Below are 7,625 nucleotides of genomic sequence, written 5' to 3'. Positions count from 1 at the left end.
AAAAAATAGTTTGGAAAATAAAAATTTAGTTGAGACATCAAGGTAAATAATTTAATTAGCATCTTAAAGTTAGTAAGCTAACAAAAGTATTTCTCAGAAGTGCCACTGTCATTCTAGGCACCTACACAAATCTGTACCTTCACTCTCTTGATTCTCCCCTTTCCTCTTCTTTTTTTCTTAAGTCTCTATCAGGTTTTTCTATTCCTCTTCACTCCCTCAAACCCCCTTAAGAATGAATGTTCTGTGTTTCATCCAATGATTTTTTACTCCTATGTTGTCCTTGGGAAATTTCATCTACTATCAAATTTTTAACTATTACCTTCATGCTTAGATTCCCAAATCCAACCTTGATTTTTTCCAAAACTTATGACTCCTATACCTAACTGGACATGTCCAGTTGGAAGTTCCATGGGTGACACAAAGTGAACATGTCTAACAATAAACAAGAAATGATTTTTTAGTCAGGCTTTCTCATCCTTCCCTACTTCCTAGTTCATGGAACCATATTTAGCTTCTGAAATTCTAAATTTAATCCCTACTAATTGCCAGCCTAACCCATTTATCTTTTTTTTTAGATTTTTATTGGGGGAGGGGAACAGGACTTTATCAGGGAACAGTGTGTTCTTCTGAGACTTTTCCAAGTCAAGTTGTTGTCCTTTTAATCTTAGTTGTGGAGGGCACAGCTCAGCTCCAGGTCCAGTTGCCGTTGTTGGTTGTAGGGGGCACAGCCCACCATCCCTTGCGGAAATCTAGGAGTAGAACCAGCAACCTGTGGTTGAAAGCCCGGACTCCAACCAATTGAGCCATCCGGGAGCTGAGCAGCCATTCATGGACTTCATTCTAGTTGCGGAGGGTGCAGCTCACTGGCTCATGTGGGAATCAAACTGGCGACCTCGGGGTTAGGAGCACGGTGCTCCAACCACCTCAGCCACTGGGCCGGCCCTAGGCCATTTATCTTGATTTGACTCCCTTTTAATAAATCTGAATATGCTTATCTCCCACCCATCACTCTTCGTTTCAATTTGAATACCTATGGATTAACTCTTTTCTTGACTCTAAAATCTGTTCAGTTTTTTTCAAGACAACTGGCTCCCAAGATTTGTTTTATGAATGTCCCTTTTCAAAGATTAATTAAGAGAAGAATGTTCTGAAACACACTCTCTAAGTTTCTTCAATTCCCTTGATCCCAACAGCCTTAGCCACATCTATTCTTAGGATCTTCAACTCGGAATCTATCCTGGATACTAAACCTACCTTGTTTAAGAAAATTATATAAATATGATGATTATATTCATTGAAGAGTAAAACTGCTCAATGTAGATGGATCTTTAAAGTGCACAGTATTATTTTATGTGTCACTCTCCATTCCCTAATAGTTATACATTTTTATTTCTTAGCTTGAGCTGGTATCTCCACCCCCAGTATAACCTTGACTTTTATTTCTCACAGAAACAAAATTTGATGCATACCAGTTCTATTGATTTCTTCTTTTCCTCTCAAAACCTATATCTTTATTCATCCTTATGTATATTAAAGGAATAGTGCTCGCTTCAGCAGCATATATACTAAAATTGGAACGATACAGAGAAGATTAGCATGGCCCCTGCACAAGGATGACCCACAAATTCGTGGAGCGTTCCATATTTTGTGCAGTGCCCCAGCCTCCTTCACACCCTTTGCTAACTAGCTCCCAAGAAACAATGAGTCAAAGCACAACGTAAGGCACTCAATAGCAAAATTGTGACTTTTCTTAATAAAAAAAAAAAAAGGAATAATGAATGGAATTTTCCTATTGCCTTAAAATCGGTGTTAAGGCCCAAAGTTAAGAACAGAAATCCCTAAATACTCCACATTCTAAACTCAGAGACCCATCAACTGTTGGACTGACTTTCTTCCATAGGGCTTCCTGAAAGATGCCGTGAGAGAATCCATCTTATGTTGCCTTATAAAGCCCAGCTAATAAAATACGAAAATTGAGGAGAGTGATGGGGGTCTTTTCAGAGTGCAATGGTCTTTTAAAGAAGCTACTTCCTTCACTTCCTTTCCTATGGAGAGGCAAAGAGTCTGCTTCTCCTCCCCAAACAAAAGAGAAAGAACACAAGAAAATCACGTGTAAAATGGGGAATCATGAATAAATAGGACACTAGCATTTTGTTTCCAAGTGGAAAATTCATTTAAACTTTGGATATGTTGGTTTGCCTTTTGATGTTTTAACAAGGAGCAAAAGGCCTATAGAGAGAAGGCATTAAGAAGTGTGATTCCCTCTATATCCTAGTTTTCAAAATATCTAAAGATAGATGCCAAGCTTGCCTTTTGGCCCTGGTGTTGGAAGTTATGGAAGCTATATGGAATTGTGGACTTGATAATAGCATGAGTTAGAGAAGGTTCTGGATAACCTGGGAGAGAACTGAACCTTGGCCAGAGGTCTACAGCCAAAGGATAAGAAGTCTTTTTCTCCTCAACCCCTGTTTCTCAACCTTGCACTGTGGGTGGAGCTCAGGAAAGAGAGGCAAGGTAGTCAGAGTAAACCATACCCCACTTACAAGCTGATAGAGCTACTGGGAATCTTTCTGTTGGAGAGACAATATAAAATTAAAAATAAATAAAGCTTTAAATAAGAAATTATATAGATGGTTTTGAATGATCAGTTATCAAAATTAAAATTGTAACAACAAATTAACTAGAGAGGGCTTAGAACTGAGCTAAAATTTTTAAGGGGATTACCACCAAACTGGAAGAGTATAGTTGAAAGCAGAGATTCAATAATTTTAAAACTGTCTCAGGTTTATGTGAATTAAAGTGCCCATTCCTGAAAAAAATCCTGTTTGTTTTGTTTTTTTTTAATAGAAGAATTTTCTCTATTCCTTATATCCAGGCTAATTCTGACAGTTGTGATCTCTACCTTAAGATATTCTTTCCAGATCTCACATCTTTTCCATGTGCTTCCTTTCATTAGCCAAACATCCTCAAGCTTCACTCCTAAAATCAATACAGCACAGTACAATACAATACAACACAATACAATACAACACAATACAATACAACTACCCCTCATCTCCATCTTCTAATCAAATTATTATTCTATTATGATATTCTTGGTAATGGAATCAACAAATAATGAAAATATCCACTTCAAGACATTGTGATCATATGCTGAGATATCATGGGTATATTTGTTGTGTTATGCAAATCTACTTTAAAGCCTGCTTCTATTTTATTCCTTTTTTTATTTCATTAAAGTCTGGGTCTATGAGCATTTTGAGTTACTTTAATATTCTCTGGGTAATCTCATATACTCCTGCAATTTTTGTAATTCTTTTATAGTGGCCATTTTCCAAATCTACATCTCCAGTCTTGACCTCTATTCCAAGCCATATATTATCTGGTTCTGTATTCATCTTCTCTACTTGAACCGTGTAGAAACAATTCACATTCAATATGTACAAAATTGAACTTATTCTCAGAACCTTTAAACTATCTCTTTCTGAGGTCTATGTATCAGTAAATAGAAATAGCATGTATTTATTTATTTTATAGCTTGTTTCTTGGCATTTAGTAGAGGCTCAGTAAATCTTGGTTACATGAAATTAATAGATTAATGAATATTAATTTTAAAAAGAAATCAAATAACACAAGGGCCTGCAGGTGTTTTTTGTTTTGTTTTGTTTTGTTTGAACATTTCTTCTTACACTGCCATGTTCATTTCTTTGAATACAGATCTGAATCATAAGTTTTTAAAAATAACATCAAACAATCAAGTATTCTATTCATCAGTATTTAGCATTTTATATTTCAAATAATAGATTTTATTTTTTCCTCCTTGTATCAATGCACATTATTACTACCTGTGCCCATGATGCTCTCCACGTTTTCTTCTCCTTCTCAAAATTTGTACATCTTATAGGATGTAATTGAAATCTTAAATTCTTAAACTTTCCCTCTTTGATAACTGGCCTCTATAATTCATATTTATTACATTTATTATTTTAATGTTAAATTCAATACTTGGTTATTGTTCGCCACTATTTTGTTTGTTTGTCATATCTTCAATCAACTTTTAACTCTTTGGTGTGATAAATATAATTTACATATCTCTTAGAACAGATATGAATACGAAAGTAGATATTCAAAAAAGATATGGCTAAATCATGCAAATAAGAGCTACCTTATTTTTCCAAAAAACTTAGTGTTGCATCATGCACTGTTTCTTGAAAGTTGGAAAATTGCCCTTGAAGAGTTACTAGTTGTAGCTGAAAAAAGCCACAAGATTTTGTTCAAAAATGTAACTTCACAAGATAATGAATAATGCCTTTGGCATTTATCTGACTGACCCACTGACTCATTATTTGAGCCGCAGGAAAACAGTTCACATTCTTTACTGTTATCTTAAGTGCCAGAGAACCAAAATGAGATGAAGTGAGATAGATATAAACAAAGAGCTCTCCCGCCTCAGTGTAAAGGAGGTTTACTGGTAGAGAGCTCGCTCATTCAATTGTATCTACTTAATTGAAAACTGAATTAAAATATTTTCCTTGGGGGAAAAATGCCAGTTTGATGTTCTGTTAAAAAAATAAAAAAAGTCTTTACACATGTAAAATAAGAAAATTGTATTGTGGGTGCAATGATTTAGCATGTGTTAAAATTAAGTATCTAACATATCTACAGGGCCTGAATAGGTATACGGAAATAAGCTGCATTTCAAGTTAATGCCACAGGAAATGACACTAAGCAGATCTTTTTCACTTGCTTTTAATGATTTATTTCTCTTGGGTATGAAAGAACTTAAGACCTAGCTGCTTTCAACTCTAGAGTAGAGAAGATTCAAAGGGAAATTCGTCTTGAGTTCCCACATGTTAATTCAGAAGTAACTGGTAGTTTCATTTATAGGTGCTCAATTTCCGTAAGTGATATGTAGGCAACTAGGCACTTATTAAATGAGCAATTTTTCTCTAGCCCCTCCAGGCTTCCCATTTTCTAACCGCTTTGATAATTTCTACTTTTACATATTTTTGTTCTTTCTAAAGATTCTCTCTGATCCTTCATTCGTACCAACCTATACATGCTAAGTGTAAGTTTCTTTTTCCTATAAACTCTTTTGTGGGGGTCATTTCAATTTGTGCTTTAGAATAAGGTAGACAGGGGAATCCACTAAACTGCTTTTCACTGAATGGTCGTAAGAGCAACAGTAGCCACCTCAGCAAATCACATAAAGCAGAGACATGTCCTCCCTTAATCCTGCCCAGACTTCAGAATAATGACCAAATGCCCCGACCAGCGGGGCATTCAACAGGGACCGAAGGGAGACACCCTGAAAAGAGAAAATAGGAGGCGCGAAGAAATGGAGGCAAGACAAAGTTCTGATCAAGCCTCAAATTTTTTATTGCAGCTACAAGATTATATGGGTTATGGTAAACTGGGCGGGGAGTGAATGAGGAAGGAGAGAGCGGAATGAGGAAGGGGCTTTACTTATCAGAGACGTGACCTTTTAAGGGCAAACTGACTGTTCCAGGAATTAGGTCATGTGCTGCCGGATAGCATAGTTTCTCTGAGTCAGGCTCCTACAACCAAATAGCTTTTGCTGTTTTAAAACACTAAGTTTCAGGGTGTTTCGTTACACAACAATAGATCACTGGAATGCAGGAGATAATATAGTTGTCAGGATATTGGTGTGGGATGAATATCCTTGGAAAAATAATGTATGGGAATGTTGTGTGTGTAAGGATTGAAAATATATATTATCAGAGGTAATGAAAAAAAGATGTGATTTTATATATGAAATTAACTTTAAAGATATTCTAAACCATGTTTTTTCTATGAGAAAATTAATTAAAATTAGGTGAGGGGATAATCTAGCTATATGTCAACAGGTTAAATTTTACAATATTGCTGCTTTCTGAATTTCTGAAAACATTCAATATGGAGGAGAATAAGAATTAAAGCTCTAATCTTAGTGACAATAATATAAAGGTTTATAAAGATTTAAAAGGTACAGGAGGATTCAAAAATGAATTTCTCTTATATCTATTATAGTGAAATATGAATAATCCTATTGTATTGTATTGCGGGTGCAATGATTAATAATATAAAGGTTAATAAAGATTATCATAAAAGAGAAAGGGCTGGTAAAATAATATCTTTATGCAATGTGTCTGTATGTTGACACTCATGAAGTATTTTGAAACACGTCCTCATGATACCTGAATCATATACTCATGTAGTAATTACAGAGGAAAAAGGAACAGCAGGGTTCCATAGCCACTTCTTTTATGTATGTCTACACATGTGAAAACATATGGGCATGCAACCCTATTTTACAACTGTATGTAACATCATACAATGGAGAGACCTATAACATAATAGAAGACAAAAACAATTTACTGAAGTCAATATGTGGATGGAATCAGTAATGCGAAAGTCCCATATATTACTTGTATTTGATTAAATGTTGAATTATAGGACTAGATTTTCCATTCTTGATGTCATCATAGTTGTAAACATGGTATATACAACACCTTATGTTACATATAATTTCTTTTTTTTAAGTGGTGAAAGAGTAGTTTATTAGAAGAGATAGTACACTTCAAAGAAATAGAAGTGGACCCTAACAGTAGAGAATGGCTCAAGGGCCCAAGGTGACATTATTAGGAGAAAAAGTACACTCCAAAGAGTTTGGAGCAGGCCGAGCAAAAGAAGAGGCTCTGACTGGAGAGAACTTGGAGTTTTTATCCTTTTTTCTCTAAAATGGGCTGTTCCTTTGCAGGTGTGGGACCACTTGATTGACACCTGTGATTGACAAGAGGCTAATACCTTTTAGATTGCACAGATGTGAGTGGCCAGTTTGATCTAGTTGGGTACTTTGTACCCATTTGTTCCATATAGGGGTAGATAATTCCAATGAAAAGGGGAAGTTTTGGACAAAGAGAGGAGGTCTTTTAGGCAATTGAATACTATAAGTTATGCAGGAATGCAGAGACCCGATGCCTATCTCTAACTGCCTGCCTTGTTTTCCCCATGAGAGACGTGATCCCCTTAAAATCTCTGTGGGAAGTTGAGGGACAGGAGGTCTGTTCTTCTGTATCTGCTTTCTGCTGGGCAGGGGCGTAGAGCTGTCCCTACCTATTGGGGGATTCACAGAAGTCTCACCCTATCTGATCTCAGATCTGCCTGGAAGACCACATTGGCTTCTTTGGTTGGGACTGGCAATCTTGCTGGGGTACCTTCTGTATCCTCAAGGCCCCTGAATGAGGAAAAATAGATTTTAATTAATAAATCTGTTAGCTCTATAGAACCTGTGGCATTCAACCAGTCATTTACCTGGCATCAGTTGTCCCGGAGGAGCTGGGCCCAGAATGGGTTGGAAAGAACATTAGGCTTCAGTGATTATAATCAACAAGTATACTGGCCTGGGGGAATTTTAAAACCTATTTGGTTTCTGGGATGGCCAAGAATTAGGTCCGGAATGGCTTGGGGGATGTTGGGAAGTCACAGGCTTTTAAGTAGATATCTGAGGCAGGGGTGAGAATAGTCCTGTGATTCAGGCTAGGAGCAATCTTTAGTATAGGATTCAGAACTGATTAGAAGAGTAATCAAAGCCTGAGGCTAAGGAGCTAAGAAACTAGGGAAAA

General features: G+C 36.4%; 1 non-coding gene across 1 annotated transcript; it reads left to right on the top strand.

Annotated features, from left to right (window-relative positions):
• The first annotated feature begins 1,541 nt into the window (after positions 1 to 1,541).
• Positions 1,542 to 1,648, top strand: LOC141572632 (U6 spliceosomal RNA). The gene has a single exon (XR_012497940.1). It is a non-coding gene; the product is annotated as a U6 spliceosomal RNA (small nuclear RNA).
• Positions 1,649 to 7,625: the final 5,977 nt, after the last annotated feature.

This window comes from Rhinolophus sinicus, chromosome 14 (assembly GCF_057876585.1).
Source record: "Rhinolophus sinicus isolate RSI-liver-muscle chromosome 14, RSI-T2T, whole genome shotgun sequence".
NCBI lineage: Eukaryota > Metazoa > Chordata > Mammalia > Chiroptera > Rhinolophidae > Rhinolophus > Rhinolophus sinicus.
Note: the sequence above shows the minus strand (reverse complement) of the source record. Positions and strands in the feature narration are given on the sequence as shown.